The sequence below is a fragment of the Aotus nancymaae genome, unplaced genomic scaffold (genome assembly GCF_030222135.1).
Source record: "Aotus nancymaae isolate 86718 unplaced genomic scaffold, 86718_ANA_hifiasm-v0.15.2.pri h1tg000051l, whole genome shotgun sequence".
In the NCBI taxonomy this organism is placed as follows: domain Eukaryota; kingdom Metazoa; phylum Chordata; class Mammalia; order Primates; family Aotidae; genus Aotus; species Aotus nancymaae.
In genome coordinates this window covers 23,795,846-23,807,745 of record NW_026988465.1, presented here as the reverse complement: position 1 = coordinate 23,807,745, position 11,900 = coordinate 23,795,846, and the positions used below count along the sequence as shown (strand labels likewise).

The following is an 11,900-nucleotide window of genomic DNA, read 5'->3' as shown; positions in this document are numbered from 1 at the left end:
GAAATGGGCAGGTGTGACAACCCTGATTTGAGAAGCATATGATTGCCCAGGGTTCAAACACATCACAAATGAATGTTTGGATTACAGCACCAGACAAGCCATCAATATCTACCAAGGTAATATCTGAGGTTGAGAGGAAGTCTGAATAAATAGTGTGGGAGAAAGAGGATAAATGCCAGTTGTGACCAAGAGATCAGATGCAGTGACATGACAAGGGTTGTATTTTGTTCTGCTAATCTTCCTCTTCTAAGCATCACTTTAGGAAGAGAAAACATAGACACCGTGAAGCTGCTGTATAAGTCTACATAGAGCAGTAGATCTTTGCATCAAGGACATAGTGTTGGTGGCCACAAAAAGGTCTCAGTAGCCTCCTTTTGGGAGTTGTAATCATATTCTCACAAAGGTCATACTTTCATCAAACGGCTGGCTGAGCATGGTAATGGGACCCTTACAAGCCCCTTTGCTGCAAAATGTGGCATTCTTCCAAGGGATGACTTCAGCTTGAGAATTCATCCTTGTACGGACCAAAACCTTCATAGAACTGTCCTGCAATCTTGAGCCTCTTCTTCAGTTATCCATCTGGCCTCACTCTCACAAATGTCTGACCTTTATCACAGACAGAAGACTGTCTCCAGCCTCATTAACTGACCTATAAAGGAATTTCCCCAACTAAATCTCTTAAACCTGTGTTTGTTTCATTTAATTTTTTATTGGTTGGAAAAAATTAATCAGTAATACAAAAGAAGAGTAGGAAAGGGAGAGATAAGAAAAATGATGAGGAATCCATTCAATTATGAATTCACCAAAAGGGGAAAAGTGAGGATGACATGTAGGAAAATATAGTGGTAATAGGGATATTTTCTGTTTCAGAAGAGCAGGCAAGGATGGGGGATATGTAACTACCAGGGATTCTATAACTAACAAATTATTTAACATGACTCACAAAAGCAGACATTTCCTCATTTGTAGTATGTAGCAAAGGGCTAGCATCCCCAAATTTTCTTTCTCAAACAAAATTATAATTTTTTAAGATTTATTTTAATTTCAAGAGTATAAGTGCAGGTTTGTAACATAGGTAAACTTGTGTCATGGGGATTTGTTGTACAGATTATTTCATCACCCAAGTATTAAGCCTAGTATGCATGAGTTATTTTTTCTGATCCTTTCTCTCCTTCTACCCTCTGAATGGCCCAGTATGCGTTGTTCCCCTCTATGTGTCCATGTGTTCTCATCATTTAGCTCCCACTTGTAAGTGAGAACATGCAATATTTGGTTGTGTTAAAACTGTATTTGTGTCTATCTCAAATGACCTGAACTAACAGCAATTTAGAAGTTACCCTGGGAAATTGTAAAATCAGCTAATTTGTATTAACATAGGAACTGTTCTTATTTTTATCTGGGATTATATTAAATCTATAGATAAACTTAGGAAAACACACATACACATACACACACACACACACACACACAAATGCACACAGGAAAGTGTTCTGGTGTTTGGTATTTATTTACCAAACACCAAAACATGTTCTTGAAAAACTCAGGTGAAAGAAATCATAACTATTTTTGTTTATTTTATTTACTTATTTATTTATATTATACTTTAAGTTCTGGGATACATGTGCAAAACATACAGGTTTGTTACATAAGTTTATCTGTGCCATGGTGGTTTGCCGCACCCATCAACCCATCATCTAGGTTTTAAGCCCCGTATATTTTAGGTATTTGAAAAATGAGTATTTAAAAAATATTAATAAGAATACTATATTTCAAATTATATAGCACATAGCACACTTTGCAAACACCTAGAAATATTAACATCATCAAATTTTGTATTTCTATATAAAACAGAATAGAAAATAGCCTGAGTATTTAATTCAATAATGTGGAAAAGTTAATTAATGAACTTGATAGTAGGACAAAAGAAAACAATAAAAAATAACATTAATAAGAATAAAAGAGATGAACTATATCATTAATTTGAAAATAAATATCTGGTTGTTTGACATGACCAGTAAAATGTACACATCTCTACCTAGTATAATAAAGAAAGCAGCCTCTCTCTGCTCTGAGCCCCATGCAGAGTTGACTGCCTTCCTCATCATCTTCTATATGGGAGCAGGACTACTAGGTGTGGAGATGTTACCTTCAGAACCCAACAGGGCCTTACAGATATTGTGCAGACCATAAATATTATTCATTATAAGTTAATTTATGTGTAATATTATGACTAAAATGCTGAAAACAGTAGACTATTTTATATAAAATATAAACCTATAATAGAGATCAAAGATAAAGAGAGAGTCCAAAGATAGAATGAGAAAAATGAAATTAAAATATTTTCAGGAATAGTTTATAATTAAAGGTGAAAATATAAGCTAATTTAAAAGAAAACTATTTCAACTATTAAGGAAACATTTGATTAATGTTACGTAAGAACAACTCTCCCTATATTATATTCTTAATTGCCATGAAATCTGAAAAATAAAATGTAATGTAAAATCTATAGCCTAGGCCAATTCATCAATATAGAGGCAGAACTCTTAATGAAATATTAATTTAAATTTCATCATGTATTTTTTTAAAATATGGAAGTCCTAACTAGAGCAATCAGGCAAGAGAAAGAAATAAAAGACATTCAAATAGGTAAAGAAGATGTTGTTAAACTATCCTTGTTCACGGATGATATGAATCTATATTTAGAAAACTGTGAAGACTCTGACAAAAGTCTCCTGGAACTTATAAAAGATTTCAGTAAAGTTTCAGAATAAGTCCTTAAAAACAATTGCAACACAAATACAGATTGACAAGAGGGACCTAATTAAATTAAAGAACTTCTACACAGCAGAAGAAATTATCAGTAAACAGGCAACCTACAGAATGAGGAAAAAAATTTGTAAATTCTGCATCCAACAAAATTCTAATATCCAGAATCTATAAGAAACTTAATTCAGCCGGGTGAGGTGGCTCATACCTGTAATTCCAGCACTTTGGGAGACTGAGGCAGGTGGATCATGAGGTCAGGAGTTCAAGACAAACCTGACCAACATAGTGAAACCTCATCTCTACTAATAATACAAAAATTAGCCAGGCATGGTGGCCTATGCCTGTAGTTCCAGCTACTCAGGAGGCTGAGGCAGCAGGATCACTTGAACCCAGGAGGCAAAAGTTGTGGTGAGGCAAGATCGCATCACTGCACACCAGCCTGGGCAAAAATGCTAGACTCTGCCAAAAAAAAAAAAAAAGAAAGAAAGAAGGAAACTTAATTCAACAAGTAAAAAACAAATAACTCCTCTAAAATGCGGGCAACAGACATGAAGACACACTTCTCCAAAGAAAACATGTAAGCAGTCAACAAACGTGAAAAATGTTCCATATCACTAATCATCAGAGAAATGCAAATCAAAATCACAGTGAGATACCATCTCACACCAGTCAGAATGACGATTAATAAAAGTGAAAAAACAACAAGGCAAGGCTACAGAGTAAAGTGAATGCTTATTCACTGTTGCTAGGAATGCAAATAAGGTCAGCCACTGTGGAAAGCAGTTTGGAGATTTCTCAAAAAAAGTACAACTACCGTTTGACCAAGCAATGCCATTATTGTGTATATATCCAAAAAGATAAATAAATGCCATTATTGTGTATATATCCAAAAGAAAATAAATCATTCTACCGAAAGACACATGTATTTGCACATTCATTGCAGCACTATTCACAATAGCAAAGATCCAGAATCAACCTAGATGTCCATCAACAGTGGATTGGATAACCACTTCACCATCATAAAAAAAGAATAAAATATTGTCCTTTCTAGCAATCTGGATGCAGCAGGAGGCCATTATCCTAAGCAAATTAACACAGGAACAGAAAACCACACACAACGTGTTGTTACTTGTAGGTAGGAGCTAAATATTGAGTTCTCTTGGAGATAAAGATGGCAACAGTAGGCACCGCGACTACTAGAGAAGGGAAGCAGGGAGGGGGGAGGCAAAGGTTGAAAGAGTAACTGTCGGGTACTGCGCTCACTACCTAAGTGATGGGATCAATGACACCTCAAACCTCAGCATCACGCAATATACCCAGGTAGCTAATCTGCACAAGTACTCTCCAAAACTACAAGTCAAAATTCACCTGAGGTCAAGAGTTCTAGACCAGCCTGGCCAATACGGTGAAACCCCGTCTCTACTAAAAATACCAAAAAAAAAAATTAGCTGGGTATGGTGGCAGGTGCTTGTAAACCCAGCTACTTGGGAACACAGGACGTGGAGGTTGCAGGGAGTTGAGATGATGCTATTGCCCTTCAGCCTGGCATAGCTGGGTGACAAGAGTGAGACTCCATCTCAAAAAAAAATTATATTTTAAAATGTGATCACGTCAGGTTTATTACAGGAAAATGTGGATAGATAACATGTTTAAATGATTTTACATAATGACAATAATTGCAAATAAGAAATACACCCTAAAAAATATCTGCACCACATGAAGCTATCTGAGCTCCTATGTTCATTTCAGCATTATTCACAATAGCCAAGATTTGAAAAAATCTTCAGTGTCTGTTGATGGATAAATGAATAAAGAAATTGTGGCACATGTATATATATGTATATATACATATAAGTGTGTACATATACATATAATGTATGTATATATATTTATATACTTAATATGTGGTATAAATGTATGTATAACACACAGGAATATTATTTAGTCTTTTAAAAAAAGATATCCTGCCATTTGCAACAATATAGATGAACCTGGAGGGTACTATGCTAAGAGAAATATGCCAGGCAAAGAAAAATACTGCATGCTCCTTTTTTCTTTTCTTTTTTTTGAGATGGAATTTTTGCTTTTGTTGCCCAGTCTGGAGTGCAATGGCACAATCTCGGCTCACTGCAACCTTCGCCTCCTGGGTTCAGGCAGTTCTCCTGCCTCAGCCTCCCAAGTAGCTGGGATTACAGGCATGTGCCACCACGCCCAGCTAATTTTGTATTTTTAGTAGAGAGGGGGTTTCTCCATGTTGGTCAGGCTGGTCTTGAACTCTCAGCCTCAGGTGATTCATGCACCTCAGCCTCCCAAAATGCTGGGATTACAGGCGTGAGCCACTGTGCCCAGATCATGCTCCTTTTATATTCAGTAATCTTTAAAAAAGAGAATACATAGAAACAGAGTACAACCGTGGTTACAGGAGCAGGAAGGGAGAAGAAATCTGGAGATGTAGGTCAAAGGGTTCAAAAGTACAGTTATGTAAGATGAATACATATAGAGATCCAGTATATGGCATAAGGACTATAGTTAATAATTTTATACTAGAAATTTGCTGAGAGTGTAGAGTTTACGTGCTCTTATTGCAGACACACAAAAGTAACTATGTGAGGTGAATATGTTAATCTGCTTCACTACAGTAATTATTTCACTAAATATATGTATATTAAGACAGCAGGTGTGCATTTTAATTATATATAGTAAAACAGGAAAAAGATCATGTGTTTCAAATTCCATTCTGGAATAAAAAATATAGGTAACTTTGAAAAAAAAAAAACGGGAAAATTCTAATACTCATATAAATTTTACTGAGGTATATAAAAGTTTTGACAATGCCAAAAATCTCTACGAGTATAAAGATGATGTATACCAAATTAATGTAAAAATAATGTAAATATTTAATTAAAAGGAGTCTTATAAAGGAAATAAACACATTGATTGGTTGAAAAAAGTCAAGTAAACATATATTGATTAATAGGAATTAACAGAGGTCTTTTAACTTCAGAAAACTAGAAAAAAAACTTAAAAAAACAGAACAGCTTCCCAAAGGATGTAGGTTATTCACATTTTGATGCCTACCTTACATCCTACACTAATGTAAATTTCAGACATTAAATGAGCAAACATCAAAAATAAAAGAAACAAAAGCTAAATTATACTACACAAAATATAAATTAGAACATGCATGTACCTGTTCATGGACAATTTCAAAATTGGATACAAATAAAAATATAATAGAAACAGAAACTAGTTGGTAGAAATCAAAATGTCACATTTCGAATGTGATACAAAATGAAGCATAAACATAAAATGCAAAAGAAAATGAGGGACACTGTTTGTCACATATCTAACAGCTGTAAACCAGTTTCAAAGTTGTATAAAAACAATGAATGCTCCAGTTGAAACTTGGAAAAGTTAATGAGCACACACAATTTGAAAGGCTAAAAAAAATAACAATTAATCATGCTAAAACATATTTCATTTCATACTTAGAATAATTCAAATAAAGACATCAATCATTTTACATTTCTCCTTTAAAAAGACAATTATTTATCAAACATAATAAAACGAGGATTAGTGATTGTGCCAAAAAATATAAAGTATCCCATATACAAAATTTTCCCTTCTTAGGCACTACTAATGCCTTTATATGAAACAATATTCACTAAGTTTTGTTTTGATTATGAGAATTAGAAATAGCATACGTGTCTGAAAATAGCAAACTAGTTTAATATATTTTAATGTAACCTTATCAGAAAAGCTATATTGTAATAGAGATTCCAATGAGAAATATAAAAGTGTTCATGTTTGGTTGAGTGAAAGTTTAAATGTATAAAGTTGAATATTCACTTGTTTCTGTTTTTTAAAAATAAGATCATATTCATATGGGCAAAGATCATATAGACATATATATGTTTGTGTATTAAAGTCACATCGTTTTTTCCCAGGTGAGTGGCTTATTGATGTATTTAAATAAAACGTGTATACTGGGAGTGGGCACAATTAGCTCTCAGATTTTTGCAAGCTTATTTTGTAAGAGATTAAGTGAATAGACAGACATCATTGAAAAAAAATCCCCTGGACCTCCTTTCTTTTCCTCTAAGCAAATAGAATGATCATTTTCATTGAGAGATATTTGGTAAAGCAAAATTACTTGCTTGGTTTTCATCCATCAGAAGCTGTTACATAGCCCAAACCAGAATAAGAAGCACCACATAGGGTTCTTTGGGTCTCTGCATGCTATACAAATGTTGGCATGGCTTTTTCTTTTTTTAAAGAGCAGCACATGGTGATAACTATATAAAATGGTTCCTGAAGTCCAGTAAAATATTAGTCTTAGGACACTGGTGATTGCAGAGCAAACCCATAAGGCAGAAATGCTAACATTTATTCTAGGAAAGAGACAAAATGTGTGAACAAAATTGGGTTAGAAATGAACCTTTCACAAAGCAAGAAAGCAAGATCAACACTGAAATGAAATATTCTATTAATACATTGTGACATTATATCTACTCACCACCAATAGGACATATTTATAAGTTGGTAGACTAAGTAATTTCCCAATTTTTTAATATAAAAAGACTTCTCCATTATTAGCTCCTGATATTAATCAGTTTATATTTCATTTGTGGGTGGGGGGAGTGGGTAGTGAGTCAGGATTGATGAGGACTGGAGAGCATTTTAAGGCATTGTTACATGGAGAATGTGGGTTTTAACCTTTGTGAAATCAGAGAATCATTAACTTTGACTTTACTATTATGCTCAAAATTTCTCTCCTCTGGCTTCTGTCTTGCCCCCAGTAGAGAAATTTAACCTTTTATTATTTAACAAGTCTATTCCTGGGATATTAAGAGAGATTAAGAAGGAAGCGTTGAAAAGCAATGTTATTAATGTGATCTGAAATTTAGTAGTGGCTAGAGGCTGAGCTCAGGATCAAGTGTTAGGATTTACAATTACAAGAATAATTTACCCTGCTGCTCCTTAACTCTCTCCACACACACATATATGTGTGCATGTATGCACGTATATAAGTGCATATACATGTATACCACACACCCACAGCCACATCACACACACACAATCTTCAGTTGATATTCAGCAGACTTCTGGGAATAAAAGATATCTATATTCTTAGTGTCTAGACAGATAATAAATATGGAGAAAAGAGTAAAAACATCATTTCACAAGTCAGTACAGAGAAATATCTCTAAATAACAATGTGTTTTACTGCTTTCTGTTCCCTTGTGGGACAGAAAATAGGAGGACCAAATGCCTGGAATGTTTTTATCGACTCCAGGCTGAGGAATTATTGGCTCAGGGCCAAAATATCTCTATCAAGAGTGGCATATGGTCTTGTTAGACAGCCATTGAATTCTGGTCAAGAAATTACAAGTTGAAATAACATATTTGAGAAGATAAAGTACCTTTGTTTAAGAGGGGACGAGGAGAACAGGAATCTCAGGCTAGACATGTGAAATTATGAGTAAAGGCAGGATGAGGAAGAGAAAAGTAGGAATGTGAATTGTTGGACTTAGCTTGAAAGTGGAAAAGGGAGCAACCAGGGAACCTCCCAGGATATGGTTTTGAAGATGCCAACTGATTGCAAAAGTCGATGATTTAGTAGTATGATTTGGAAGACCTCCAGACCCCTCTAACTTTATCTCCTTGTCATAAGGACCCCCTCGTTAGTAGCTTCCACAGCGCATTCAGTTTGGTTCCTGAGACCTCTTATTTGTCTTGTGGAAAACTGACACATCAACAAAAACCCATTACTCCAATCAATATTTCAGGAAACCTGGATATTACGTGCAAGCTACAGACAATCTATGTAATGGTCCCAAAGGAAAGGTGGGCATTACTTTCTAGTCATTTTATAGACATAGATATTTTATCAGAAAATATCACACCTATCATTTCACTAATAAGAAAGTGTTCTTTGATTGCGGAAAGTATTGATAGTCTGGAGAAAAAGAAATGACACATCCAGGGGAAATAAATATCCCATACATTCCTACAGAATAATTACTGGAGAATAGTTATCTTTAGAAGAACTAAAATCTCGAGGTCACTGTAAATGATATTGTGTAATTCCTCTTGAGATTTGCAGCCAATTTCAGCCCATACACACTCATTGTAATATTTCCACTTTTCAGTATTGACATTTCACCACCATTGAGTTGTTTCTTTTTGTTCGTTACAGACTTACTTATGTATTTGGGAGTATATGTGTTGCTAAAACATTCTCAGAGTGTATTACTTCAGCTGCTTCTTCTCTTAGATACGTGTGTATTCAACCATCTGTCTCTCTACCTAGCTTTTTAACTGCCTACTAAACTACCCGTGTTGTTATCATCTATCTATCATCTATGTCATTATCTTTTCATCATCTATCTACACCTACCTTTACCTCAGCAAGAGTTGCATGTGGTAAACTTCAATGCGAATGATTTTTCTTTGGTTGTTTATGAGATTTTGAAAGCTCTACAATCTTCTATCAAATAATGATAAACATTTCATTCCCTATTATAACAATTCTCTACTTTAGCAACAGGTAGAGAATAGGTAATCTTTATGATTTTGTATCATTCTAAAACATTTATGTACGTCGAAGGTGATACACAGAATCCAGGAATCATCGGTAAAATAATACCAAAATCATTTTATACGGAGATTGTCACTGAAATATGACTATCATTGTGTGCTTTCATTTGTCTTGTTGGGTAAAGCCTCTTGGTTAGTTCTTTTATTTTTTAATTTTTTAATTTTTCTAATTTTGCCAAGTTCAGGTTAGATGGGTAATGTGCCGATGTCGGAGCAAGGTTCTGAGGGTGGCACATCTCACACAAGCATGTGAACACCCAATCATCATGCTCATGAACTACAAAAGGATCGTTTAGTTTTAATATTAGCCTGAACTCAAAACATTTACCCTTACATGAAACTTTATTTTCTCTAAGCTTGTAGTGAAAATTATTCTTATTTAAATGAATCAACTATCATTGGGGTTGAATTATTTTTATTCTTGATAGGATGAAACTATTTTTCTTATTAAGTTAAACTCAGTTTAAGGCATTTACACAATACTTAACAATAAAGATGAAAATTCCTGAGGTAGAGTTAGATCTGATAGCTTTATGTTTTTAAAATCTTCTTTGTTAGTTTTCATCCTTTTTGTATATTTCTCACAAATGCAATTCAGTGTTTGAGGCAAACATAATTACCGAAAACCTTGGTGTACAAGAAACTTTAAACTATGTTTTAAAACACCTGTGAGATGTCAGGAAATCACGTAGAATGTTATAGGAAACCATACACGGGAGAATAAGATGACCATTTATTTACTCGAGGGGATAACGTGTAACTCCCCTTGAGATTTGCAGAATTATTTGATATGGTCTATAATCCTTTTCAATATTATGAAACACATGATGCTTGGAACTTTAAAGGTATTCAAAGCAAAAATGTTTAGAAAATATGTGTTGCTTGTTTCCAATTTATACCTGCATTTACTATGTTTTATAGACTGCTAATATATTGGTTTTCTAATTTGTACAGTATTTCAAAAGATTTACTTCATCAGAAACATTTTATAAATATGAAGCTTGCTTTATATATTTACATCTAATATTTTGTCTCAAGAAGTAGAGATATGTAATTATAATAATATTGTCAGTGTATATTTTACCTTACACAATCTCCATGTTTCTAGGAAAGTGGAAAGAGAAGGATATGACACTGGGAATCAAGAGGGAAGAGGGAAACTTTTTAAAATTTAGCAGTTCCTAGAATGAGAGAGGTGAAAAAAATGGAGAGAGGAAAGTAAAACATGTAAGGCTCTTTTTATATCAAAACGCCTGTTATTGGGGTTAAGAGAACAGAAATGACTAGATAGATAGATAGATAGACAGACAGAGACAGACAGATATTATGGGCTAAATTGTGTTTCTCCCAAACTCATATGTTGAAGCCTTCATCCCCAGTACCTCAGAATGTGACTGTATATGGACATGGGTCTTTAAATAGGTAATTACATTTAAATGAAGTCGTTAGGGTAGGCTGTAATTCAGTCTTATTGATGGTCTGGTAACAACAGGAAATTTGGACATACAAAGAGACACCAGGTGCGTGCATGCACAGAGGGATGACCATGTGAGGGACACTAAGACAGCATCTGTCTGCAAGCCAAGGAGAGAGGTCCCTGGAGAAACTAACATGGCTGACACCTTGATCATGGACGTCCAGCCCCCAGATCATGAGAAAATAATTTCTGTTGTTTAAGCCATCCACTCTGTAGAACTTTGTTATGGTATCCTCAGCAAGCAAATACAATAGCTATTTGCCCCTTTTTCCCCATTTTAGAATGTCTCTCTCTGTCAATCTGGAGCAGGCTCAACAGAGAAATCTGCTGCCAGGAATTATGCCCCAAATTTTCCTAGGCTCCTGTAATTTAGAAAGGGAAGGGTTTTCCTTTTTTTCCTGTATGTTTCTTGTGAGAAACACAGAAAGTGGCAATGGACCTGTTGTGAAGATCCCTTACTGTGGTAAGGGGTAAGGTGACCCCACAGTGGAGGCTGTGAGGTAGGATGGCATAAATCATAAGTACAGTAGAAGACATGACTGAATCACAGAAAACCTGCAGTGTAGGCCAGAGCTGATCAGCAGAAGCTGGCAGGGAACCTGGTATTTAATATGACATATTGTCACAGATGCTACCAAAGCCCCAGAGGAGAAAAAAGGCCAGACACATGGATCCAAGGACACCATCTCTTAGAAGTGAAAGCATGTAAGCTTTTCCCTTAATACAGATGCCAAGTTGGTAAGAAATATGGAAGCAGAAATCTTTTCATGCTATGTATTTACAAATTACTAAATAGAATGCTTAAAATGGAAGATACTATGAGATTTCAAAATCAAAGCAGTGAATCAACTGTCCCTATAATGCCCATAGTACTCTGGTCTAAAAAGAATCAGGCATGACAGAGATAACTTGTTTTTTGATTTAGTCAAGTATACAATCAAATAAACCACAATTCCCTATATAAGTCCACTATTTATATATACAAACAGGGCCACATTATAAGTACATGCTTCTCTTTTGTTCAACTCATAAAATATAATGTTAAACTAGGCCATTG

At 34.8% G+C, this 11,900-nt stretch overlaps 1 non-coding gene across 1 annotated transcript; it reads right to left on the bottom strand.

Annotated features, from left to right (window-relative positions):
• Window positions 1-9,550: 9,550 nt before the first annotated feature.
• Window positions 9,551-9,655, bottom strand: LOC135269349 (small nucleolar RNA U13). Its single transcript, XR_010337650.1, has one exon. It is a non-coding gene; the product is annotated as a small nucleolar RNA U13 (small nucleolar RNA).
• Between the last annotated feature and the right edge of the window lie 2,245 nt (window positions 9,656-11,900).